We start from the raw sequence: 9,727 nt of genomic DNA on the forward strand, positions 1-9,727 counted from the left end.
TAAATTAATACTGATTAAAAGCTTAAAAGTTACCTATTACTTGGCGTTTTTGATTTAATTACTAAAATTAAATGTTAAATGAAAATCAACTTTGTTTTTTGCCATAGTATTATATGTTGTCGCCAGAGATTATACAAAGGATTTTTTTTTTTCAGACTTTAAAATTCTTTTATTTTAAAACTACGTTACATACATATATATTTTGAAATTAATAATTGTTTTTTGCATTTCAATGTCGTTCGTTACAAAAGATTCTTTTCGACAAATAATGATATCATTTGAAATTGAGTTTGTATATAAGTAAATATTTTTACTGTTTTTCAATAGTTAAAATGCTGCATTCATCCATTAAAATTTCAATTTGTTTTACATAAATCTGTGTATTATTTACGTAAGTAAAACTACATTATTTCTAAACTTTCACTATTATTTGTTATTCTCACAGCAACAGCTATACTGCTTGAAAATTCAGTTCAAAATTATTTCCACATAACCTTTTTAGGTTTATCATTATTAGATATGTCTTTAAAAGTGGTTTTAATAATTTCTTAGAATTATGTTTACTGGTTACTGGAAGTAAAGTATTTGTTTTAGATTTCCTATAATATTTCTTTGTAGATAATTTAATATACTATTTTTACTATAAAAAAGAGCATCTTTTCCAAATTTATTTTAAATTAACAGCTTGAAACGTTTTAAACACTGCATTTTATTTAATATGCAATGATTTTCAGGTAGGGTAAAGAAAGGAAACCATTATTATTGGTAACGTAAATCAGGGAAATTTGGTGAACTTGATCAGGGAGATCAGGGAAAAGTAAGGGAAATTTTCTTTGCAGTTCCTGTCGCCACCTTGTATAAGTGAAACAATCGGCTCAGCAATTTATGCGTTCAGCTGCAATGTTTAAAATAATCGGCGGTTATTTCAACAAATTGGAAGCTAAACAAAGATTTAAAAAAAAAAAAATCTGATGTACCAATAAACTAAACAAGCTATAGCTTAAGGCACCCGCTTTGTTGAAGGCCCTCAACTCCCGAAAACTTCACGACTTGTTCCTAATAATCTTTACTAATAATAAAGCTGAAAGTCTCTCTGTCTGGAGGATGTCTGGAGGATGTCTGGATCTCTGTGACGCGCATAGCGCCTAGACCGTTAGGCCGATTTTTATGAAATTTGGCACAAAGTTAGTTTGTAGCATGAGGGTGTGCACCTCGAAGTGGTTTTTCAAAAATTCGATTTTGTTCTTTTTCTGTTCTAATTTTAAGAAACATTTCCCCGGACAAAATTATCATAAGATGGACGAGTAAATTACCAAGTTATCATAACGTGGAACGGTAGCATGGGCAAGCCAATTGGTACATATTTGTAATTCATACATTATTTGTAAATATACAGGCAACCCAATTGATATTTAATTTTCTACAACGGGCAAAGCCGTACGGAAGTCATTAGTAAAAAATAAAAGAAAAGTCCTCTTAAAAAAATTAATATCATTTTGAAATGCTTGAAAACCTGGAAAATTTGGAAAAGTGTGGACAAATCTTTTTTAATTTATAAGAAATGGGGAGGGAGTTGGGGGAGAAATGCCGGAATATGTCAAATTTAGCTTCTTGCCACATCCTGCATCAAAAATATAAAAATCATGGTCCTGACATTTCTGTAATGTATTACTAGAGATCATTTTTTTGTGACTCACATGTTTTATACTTTGCTGTTTATTTAATCCTGAATGCAGTATTTCGGAAATTCTTTTGTATTGCTTGCTTTTATCTTACTTCTACTGCATATTGTTAATATGTTTAGCCAGGAAAAAAAAAACACTAATTCTGTTATTTTTTTGTTTTCTGCACTATTTATAACTGAAAAAAAATTAATGTAATGGGAAATTTACAGTTTTTCTTTTCTTTTAAATTTAAAATAATTGTTTCTTACAAAGTTAGAACAATACTGTAAAACTGTACAATCTAGCACTAAATTTCAGAGAATGGAAAGGGCAAATTAAGTGCCTTAAATAATCTTAATTGTTCTCGGGTCCTTGAAAAGAATTAGATCAGACTTTGACATTCCAAAGCAAAGTGTGCTTCAATTTTATTTCTTATCAAGTGTATAAATTATGAATTGTCCAAATGGGCAGCATATTACTCTCTTGTTACCTATTTTCGAAATCTGTACACTATTTCTTTTAAATCATTTTTTATTATTTATAATTTTGTATTTAATTCATTGTTGTAATCGTTGGTAGGTTGGAGGCGTGATCAAAAACTAATTGAATTGAACCAACAGCCGATGTAAGCAAATAACAATGCATAATATTCTGTTCTCCCTTGCTTTTTCTCTCAGAGGACTTCTGTCATTGATTTGTCGACTAGAAAACAATTTTTACTGTGTATTATCGTAATTTGTAAAACAGTATGTTTGCCTATTTTTTTCCTGAGATTTTTGTAGTTTCAATTGCCCTTTATAAGGCTTTAAAGTGCAGAATTTGATATCTATTTTACAAAAATTCCTCCGGGGGAGCCCCTAAAATTGGAGATGTTCTATACCCCAATTAAAAGGGATACCATTTCCCCTCTTAAGTTCAATTTAAGATGGACAGCAGGCAACACATTAATAAAACGACACAAAAAAGAAAATAACAACAAGGCATGACCTTATGTATCACATGAATACAAAAACAACAACATAGGGGCTTTTTCGAAGAAAAGTTGTCCAGACTGCTACAAAAGAGACCCAAAACCTGAAACAACTTTGGGCCACGTTAAGTCTGAATTCATCATTGATTACAACTAATATTGCTCAAAAAAATAAATAAATAAATAAATAAAAATTAATTTGAATTTTGACATTTTGAATTCAAATTATGTTTTTCGCAATCACGAGTGTGTGTATGTAGGCGTGTGTGTTTGAGTGTGGGGGAGGGGTATGTTTGTATGTGTGTGTAGGCATGTGTGTTTGTGTGTGTGGGTAGTTGTGTGTATGTGTGTTTGTGGGGGGGGGTATGTGTATGTGGGCAGTTGTGTGTATGAGTAGGTGTGTGTGTATGTGTTTGTGTGTATGTGTATGTGTGTGTAGGTATATGTATTTGTGTGTGTGTGCGCGCGCGTGTGTGTGTGTGTAGTTGTGTATGTATGCGCGTGTGTGTAGCATATGGATGCAACCTGGAGATGGCTTTCGCTATAGGAGCAGCATCGTGAGGAGCCGGTCGACAGTGATGCTGTAGAGGGTGCTGGCGGGAAAACAAAATGATAGCACATCAAAACAGTCAAGTAAGAACAATAAGCAATCGTGATTACTCAAAAAAAAAAAAAACTGCCCCCCCCCCCCCCGGAGAACTCAGCCCTAAATCCGCCAACGTTCCTATACAGAGCAAAACGACCTTACGTAATGTTTGAAAAGTTGTTTTCAAATTCCTGATCTCCAAACACGGCTAGTAGAATTTAGCTATGTAGCTTAGCACTGGGATTGAGTTTAGTCTATTATTTTTGCTAAATTGAAAAGCTTATATCTCCTGTTCTAATTAATTGAGAAATTTAAGAAAAACATCATCTTGTGCAAAAAAAAAAAAAAGTATTTCGAACAGTATATGAAATGAGGTTAAGAAGTGCGGGATTTTTTTCACCTCCTTGTTGGGCAATTGAAATGAACTTTTAGCTAAAAAAATTAATTGCAAAAACACAAATATGGAATTTAAAAATTAAAAAAAAAAACCACTCCGCTGTGCGCAATGCACGTCCCTCGGGTCCTGAACTAATACTGTATGAAAGTTCAAGACCGTTGACTTTTAAATTTTAATAGCAAATATGCTGTACCTTACTTGAAAAATGTTTCAAAATATTTTTTTCCCCATCCAAAGTAGAAATGGCCGTCCCATCCCAAAAAAAGAGAGGGGGGGGGGTATCCTGTAGCTTTATTCTTACTCGTTTTTAGCCTACTTTCCCAGTAAAAGTCAGAGAAAGAAGAAAAAAGCATGAAAGAAGGCTTAATGCATCTTAAAAATATCCCGAAAAACAAAAAAAAAAGTCAAAAATAAATAAAATAATTAGATAAGTATTGAAAAATTAAAAATTGGAAAGTAGGGTATTGAGATGGGGAAAAATGTCTGTCGGTCTGTCTGTCTGTCTGTCCCCCCCCTAATAACTTTTGAATGAACAGTCCGATTCGAAAAAACTTTTTTTTGTACGAAAGATCTTGGCGAGGACACCTCATTCCCATATTTCATTTTTTGATTTGAACTATTTTTTGTTCAATTTTGAACAGTTCAAAAAACTTAACATTAGCGCCTACGGGGAAATTCAAGGCAATTCCGAACTGTGAGGCGAATTTGCTTCAAACAAGCTTTGTAGCAAAAAGATTTTGATGAAGAACTTGTATATAAAATATCTTTTTGATTTGAACAATTTTCCGTTCAATTTTGAACAGTTCAAATCCCTTAACAATAGCGCCTACGGGGAAAATGAAAGTCAATGTAGACTCCGCACTTGAAGGCGGATTTACTTCAAACAAATTTTGTTCTAAATAACTCTTGACGCCAAACTCCAGACTTCGACTCCGAGAATTTAGGGGCACTTGACTCCGACTCCGACTCCTGTGCCCGACAATTAATCGGACTCCGACTCCCCGACTTCGACTCTGACTTCGTAGTTTTGGCAAAAATTTATACACGGAGGACAAATGACTGACTCCGATTCTTAAATATTCGACTCCGACTCCTTTATCTCAAAATGAGATTGACTCCGACTCCGACTCCGCAGCTATGGTTTTAACTGTGAAATAATTATTGTTGATATGACTTGTTTTTATTTTTACGCTAAAGTTACAATTTAGGTACTCGGTTTTTGGCGAATAAACTCGAAGTCATTTATGTTTCTACATTAAGACATGCGCAGACGATTTTTTTTTCTTTTTTTTTTTGACAAAGAAAATTATTTCTTTAAGTTTACATTTTATTGTTTTTTTTTTTTTTTTTGGTAAGTGCATTAATTCATTTAAAATAATGTTTTTGGCAACAGGGGAAAAAGAAACGATTTTTTTTTTTTTTTGATATTATGTATTCATTTTAATGAGCTTATTAATTTTAATTATTATTCTTTCGTTTTGAAAGCTGTTAAAGATTTTTTTTATGGTAAAAAAGTGTATTAGCTGCTTTTTGTTCGGTTTTTTTTTTTAACACATCTAATTTTTTTAGATGAGTGAGGAATATTTTATTCCCAGAAATCAGCTTAAAGTATTTTAAAAATATGTTTGAAAAAATTTGCGATTTTAGCTATTTTTGAGATTATTGATCAGGTACTAGAAAGTAGTATGGGTATACGGGAAAGTAGGCTCGTCTAGTTCTAGACAGAACTTCTTGTTCTTCTAAAAGATATAAGAGTATTTTGCTTAAGAATCGGAAAAGATTTTGAAAATAATCTTGGCAAACTGCCGCCCCTCTTGCTGTTGTGCCCCTGGCGAGAGACACTGCTGCCATTTCCTAGGTAAGCCACTGTACACACACACACACACACACACTCGTGATTAAGAAAATCAAAATTTAAATTCAAGATGCCAAAAATTCAAAAAGCATTTCCCTTCGAATATTTCTTTACGTTCAGTATCTCACATAAAAAAACTAAGTTTGTCAGTGCAAGCCGTAAGTTAATTTAATTTCCCCGTACAATACCAAAGTATTATTTGCAATTTTTCACATTTTCAGAGTAAATGTCTACACAGAACAAAATTAGTTTGTCCATGATTTCAATTAATGGAAATGTTTAACTAAAAATTTAAATATTTTTTACTTGGTAATGGTCGTGTCTCCATGCAGGGACGGATACAGAAAAATCTTTTGGAGGGGACCCGGGAAATTGAATAGACTCCCTCCCCTCATATACGATGTTTCATAACAAAATTTTCATGACTTTATTTTTAAGTGTTTTTATTTGTTTATTTAATTATTTATTTTATATTTATTTTTTTAAGCGATCCCTTCCGGTCAATGAATACTTAAGTGCATAAATATTATGCACCAATGTATTTCGAATGTGGACTAAAAACATCTTTAACGTTTGCAGCCAATTAAATACTAAACCCAATATAATTTCACCGAGATGCTATACAATGAGGATTTTAAATAAGAACACTGTCATAATGATTATAGCAGGAGGGCAAGGTTATTAAATAAAGCCATACCTCGTTTGATTTTTTATAAATTAATTTATATTTTAACTATAAAATGTCATATGACTGCTTTCATTTTGCGTTTTATATATGCTGAAAAAGTAATCTATTATTTAGCAAATAGCTTCCTGGATCGAAATGACTTTTTTAGGCATGCTTACACATTTTCTAAAAATTGTTAATTATTTGTTCCATCAAAGAAGAATTAATGGACGAATCGCAACGTTACGTTCCCTTGAACCAGTGACTTATAAGTATTCAGCCCCTCTGGCCTCTGACTCCAGTATTACTTCTTCAGCAAACAAAGATGCTTTTATTCAAAATATGCTTTGTGTGTTTTATGTTCTTTTTAAATACCGTAAACACGGGCTACTTTGGCCCACTTTTTGGAACTTTTCTCATCTTTTCTCACATGAATTTTATAACTATTCATATTTCCAAACTGTCGAAACTTTTTTACACATCTAAAGTCATCTTCATTTAATTTTTGAATAATGATAGTTTTTTTCCAAGTATTATTACTCTTTATATTTTTTTGTTTTTGGACCAATATTGCTCTTGCATTTGGGTTACTGTGGCCCAAAGTGGGTTTCCCTATTTAAAATCATTGTAAAACTAACTAGTCAAAGAAAGACGTGTGTTCTTACGAAAAACTATTTATTTAAAAGAAAATACGTTTGTGAAAAGAAAAGTTTGAGTCACACATATTTATTTATGAGAAAACTTTAAAATTTTGAATGTGCATACCTAGTTAATGTCTGGGAAATTGCCGACAAAGAACAGTCATCTTTCCATTAGTTTTAGGAGTTGAATAATTTTTCTAACAGAGCACCATTCGTAAAACAAAGGATCCTAAATTGTCAGCTACTTCCAAAACTTGCTGGTGCGTTCCAATGCTATCAACATTAGCTCCTTCTCTCAATTCAACATTTATGCCTGGAAACCTGAACCCTTTCCATTTTACAACTAAATTCCGTAGACTTTCCGAAAAATTTATGAAAAGTAGATGCAACTGGGGTCAATGTTTTTAAAACCTCTTACGACTTTCAATTCCTCTTCATCTTCTTTACTAATAATAAAGCTGAAAGTCTCTCTGTCCGGAGGATGTCTGGATGTCTGGATCTCTGTGACGCGCATAGCGCCTAGACCGTTCGGCCGATTTTCATGAAATTTGGCATAAGATGGACGAGTAAATTACAAAATTATCATAACGTGGAACTGTAACATGGGTACAAGCCAATTGGCGAGAAAATTCACCATACATTATTCGTAAATATACAGGCGAACCAAAAGACCTTTTAATTTTTTTCTATTACGGGCAAAGCCGTGCGGGTACCACTAGTCCATAACAAAAGTCGTGTAGCTAGTGAGTCCTGATGAGTATGTAATAGCTCTCTTCATCCGTTGCTGAGAATTCCAGGTTTTTTTTCTCTTGTTTTTCCCGTTAAGAGTTTTACTTTTACCTTTTCATTTCTTTTCAAAATCTCTCTAACAGAATGCTTCCAGTTTTTATGCTGGGCCAAAGTAGGCCGTAATTTGTAGGTTATTACGTAGGAGATATTTTGTCATTGTTAAAGTTTTAAATAAAATCCGAAACAGAAATGAGAAGCAAAACTATACAAATACAACTGTACTACATAAAATATTAAATAGTGTTCAGTACTGAACAAACTTTAGCTGATGTAGAACTGCTTCTACATGGAAATGTTTGAGAGGTTATAGAGACACGAGTTAGCATAAGGAATGAAGGTGTTGCTTCTTGAACAGATCAATGAAACTGCTTGTTATACTTTACTGAGCGCTTGGGGTTGCTCTCTCGTGAATTGTGTCAAAATATGTTTAAAAATTGCTCCCTGATGGTTGACAGAGAACGTTGTATCTTTTTCTCAATTTGAGCCAAAGAAAAGGGCCAAAGCAACCCGCGTTTACGGTTACTATATTGTAACGGATCCGGTGCGACTTCCAACTTTCTTGAAAGGACGACACAGTTCTTGATTAAAAACACAGGAAATTTATTTACACTAAAAACAGGAAAGATCGTCAACAACTGCTAAATTAATCATCAGCAATTAAGCAAATATCACACAACACCGTAAACTCAACGGTTACACACGTATTTACTTCCAAATACGAAAAACAACACAGCGAAATGCCTCGCAATAAACAGAGCTAATACACTCTCAGTACAAATTCTCAATCGAAACTAAACTTTTTATCATGCATAACGGCTTTTTATACACACCGAAAGAGATCTCTCAACTATTCCAGAAAATGCTACACCGTTCCACACTTTCTTATTTATTTTCATTCACAAATCTTATCAATTAAAAAATAGGGGTATAAATATACTTCAGCCGAATGTATAGGGGCTATATATTCATTACGGGAAACTATTTACAGGTTACGTTACTACAATAATTACTATTTACAGAATTTGTAACAATATGATAAAAATGCAATAGAGAGGTCAATAGGGTGGTTTCCTTCAGTCAAAAGTAAATATTTAACATTTTAAACATTTTCTAAGAAAATATGGCTATTAAAAACATTATAATTTTTAAAATTCAATTTTTCCATTTTGTCCAATTTTTTAAAAAAAATTCCCGAAAAATCTGGATTCCCCCCCCCCCCCTCCGCAGAGTATACACTGAAAATAAGTGGAAACAAAATTCGTCGGGAAAAAAAGGTGACTTATTCAACTGGGACTTTTTTTTTTTTTTGTTTTTGTTTCTGTACTCGCCACATGGAGAATGGACATTTCCGCCGAGGAAAAAAAAATAAGAGTCCAATAAAACTAAGACCCTCGTTTTACGCGGTTTCGATTATACGCGGTTTAAGAACTGACACCTTTATTTTATTTTATGCGGATGAGTTTTGATTTTGCGTGAATGCGGCATTGCAAACAGATAAAATTTTCCTTTCTTTCAAAATCCAAACTTCTGAGATTGAGGTTGGTAAGTAACACTAACAACTGCATTTTGGCGAGCTAGCAAGCGAGCTAGGGCCACTGGAGACATTTTTTGAGCATGCTTCCAGGACTCTTTGCAGAAGTAAAATTATTCAACTCACACAATTCAGAGCTCACTGGAAGGAGAGCTATTAGAATAACTAAAGGAGAACGAAACCAACGAAGATGTCGACTTCGATGATACGCAACCAAACGCTTTCGCACTGAAATTTTTGAGCCACACTCCTTGACAATGGCAAATGATCTTTCTGATTTCTTAGTGAAGGAAGATCCTGTCATGGAAATTAAGCGAGTGATCATGAAAGCGTTAATGGCCCCCAAAGAACTACAGAGAATTTTTTTTATTGCATGCCAAAGAATACCATAAGCAGCTCTTTTTTATAAGCACTGAGTTAATTCAAGTTTTCTTTAGGCACGTTGTGCACGTGTAATGGAATAAGTGCACATTAAACTCATTATATAACTAGCCATCACCAGAATGAAGTTTTCTTTTTTTTTTTTTTAATCTATGGAACCTAACCCCTATTTTAACACTACTATTAAGTCTTAATTTTCGCGGTTTTGATTTACGCGGCATTTCTTTGGAACTTAACCTCCGCGTA

The sequence above is a fragment of the Uloborus diversus genome, chromosome 8 (genome assembly GCF_026930045.1).
Source record: "Uloborus diversus isolate 005 chromosome 8, Udiv.v.3.1, whole genome shotgun sequence".
In the NCBI taxonomy this organism is placed as follows: Eukaryota; Metazoa; Arthropoda; class Arachnida; order Araneae; family Uloboridae; genus Uloborus; species Uloborus diversus.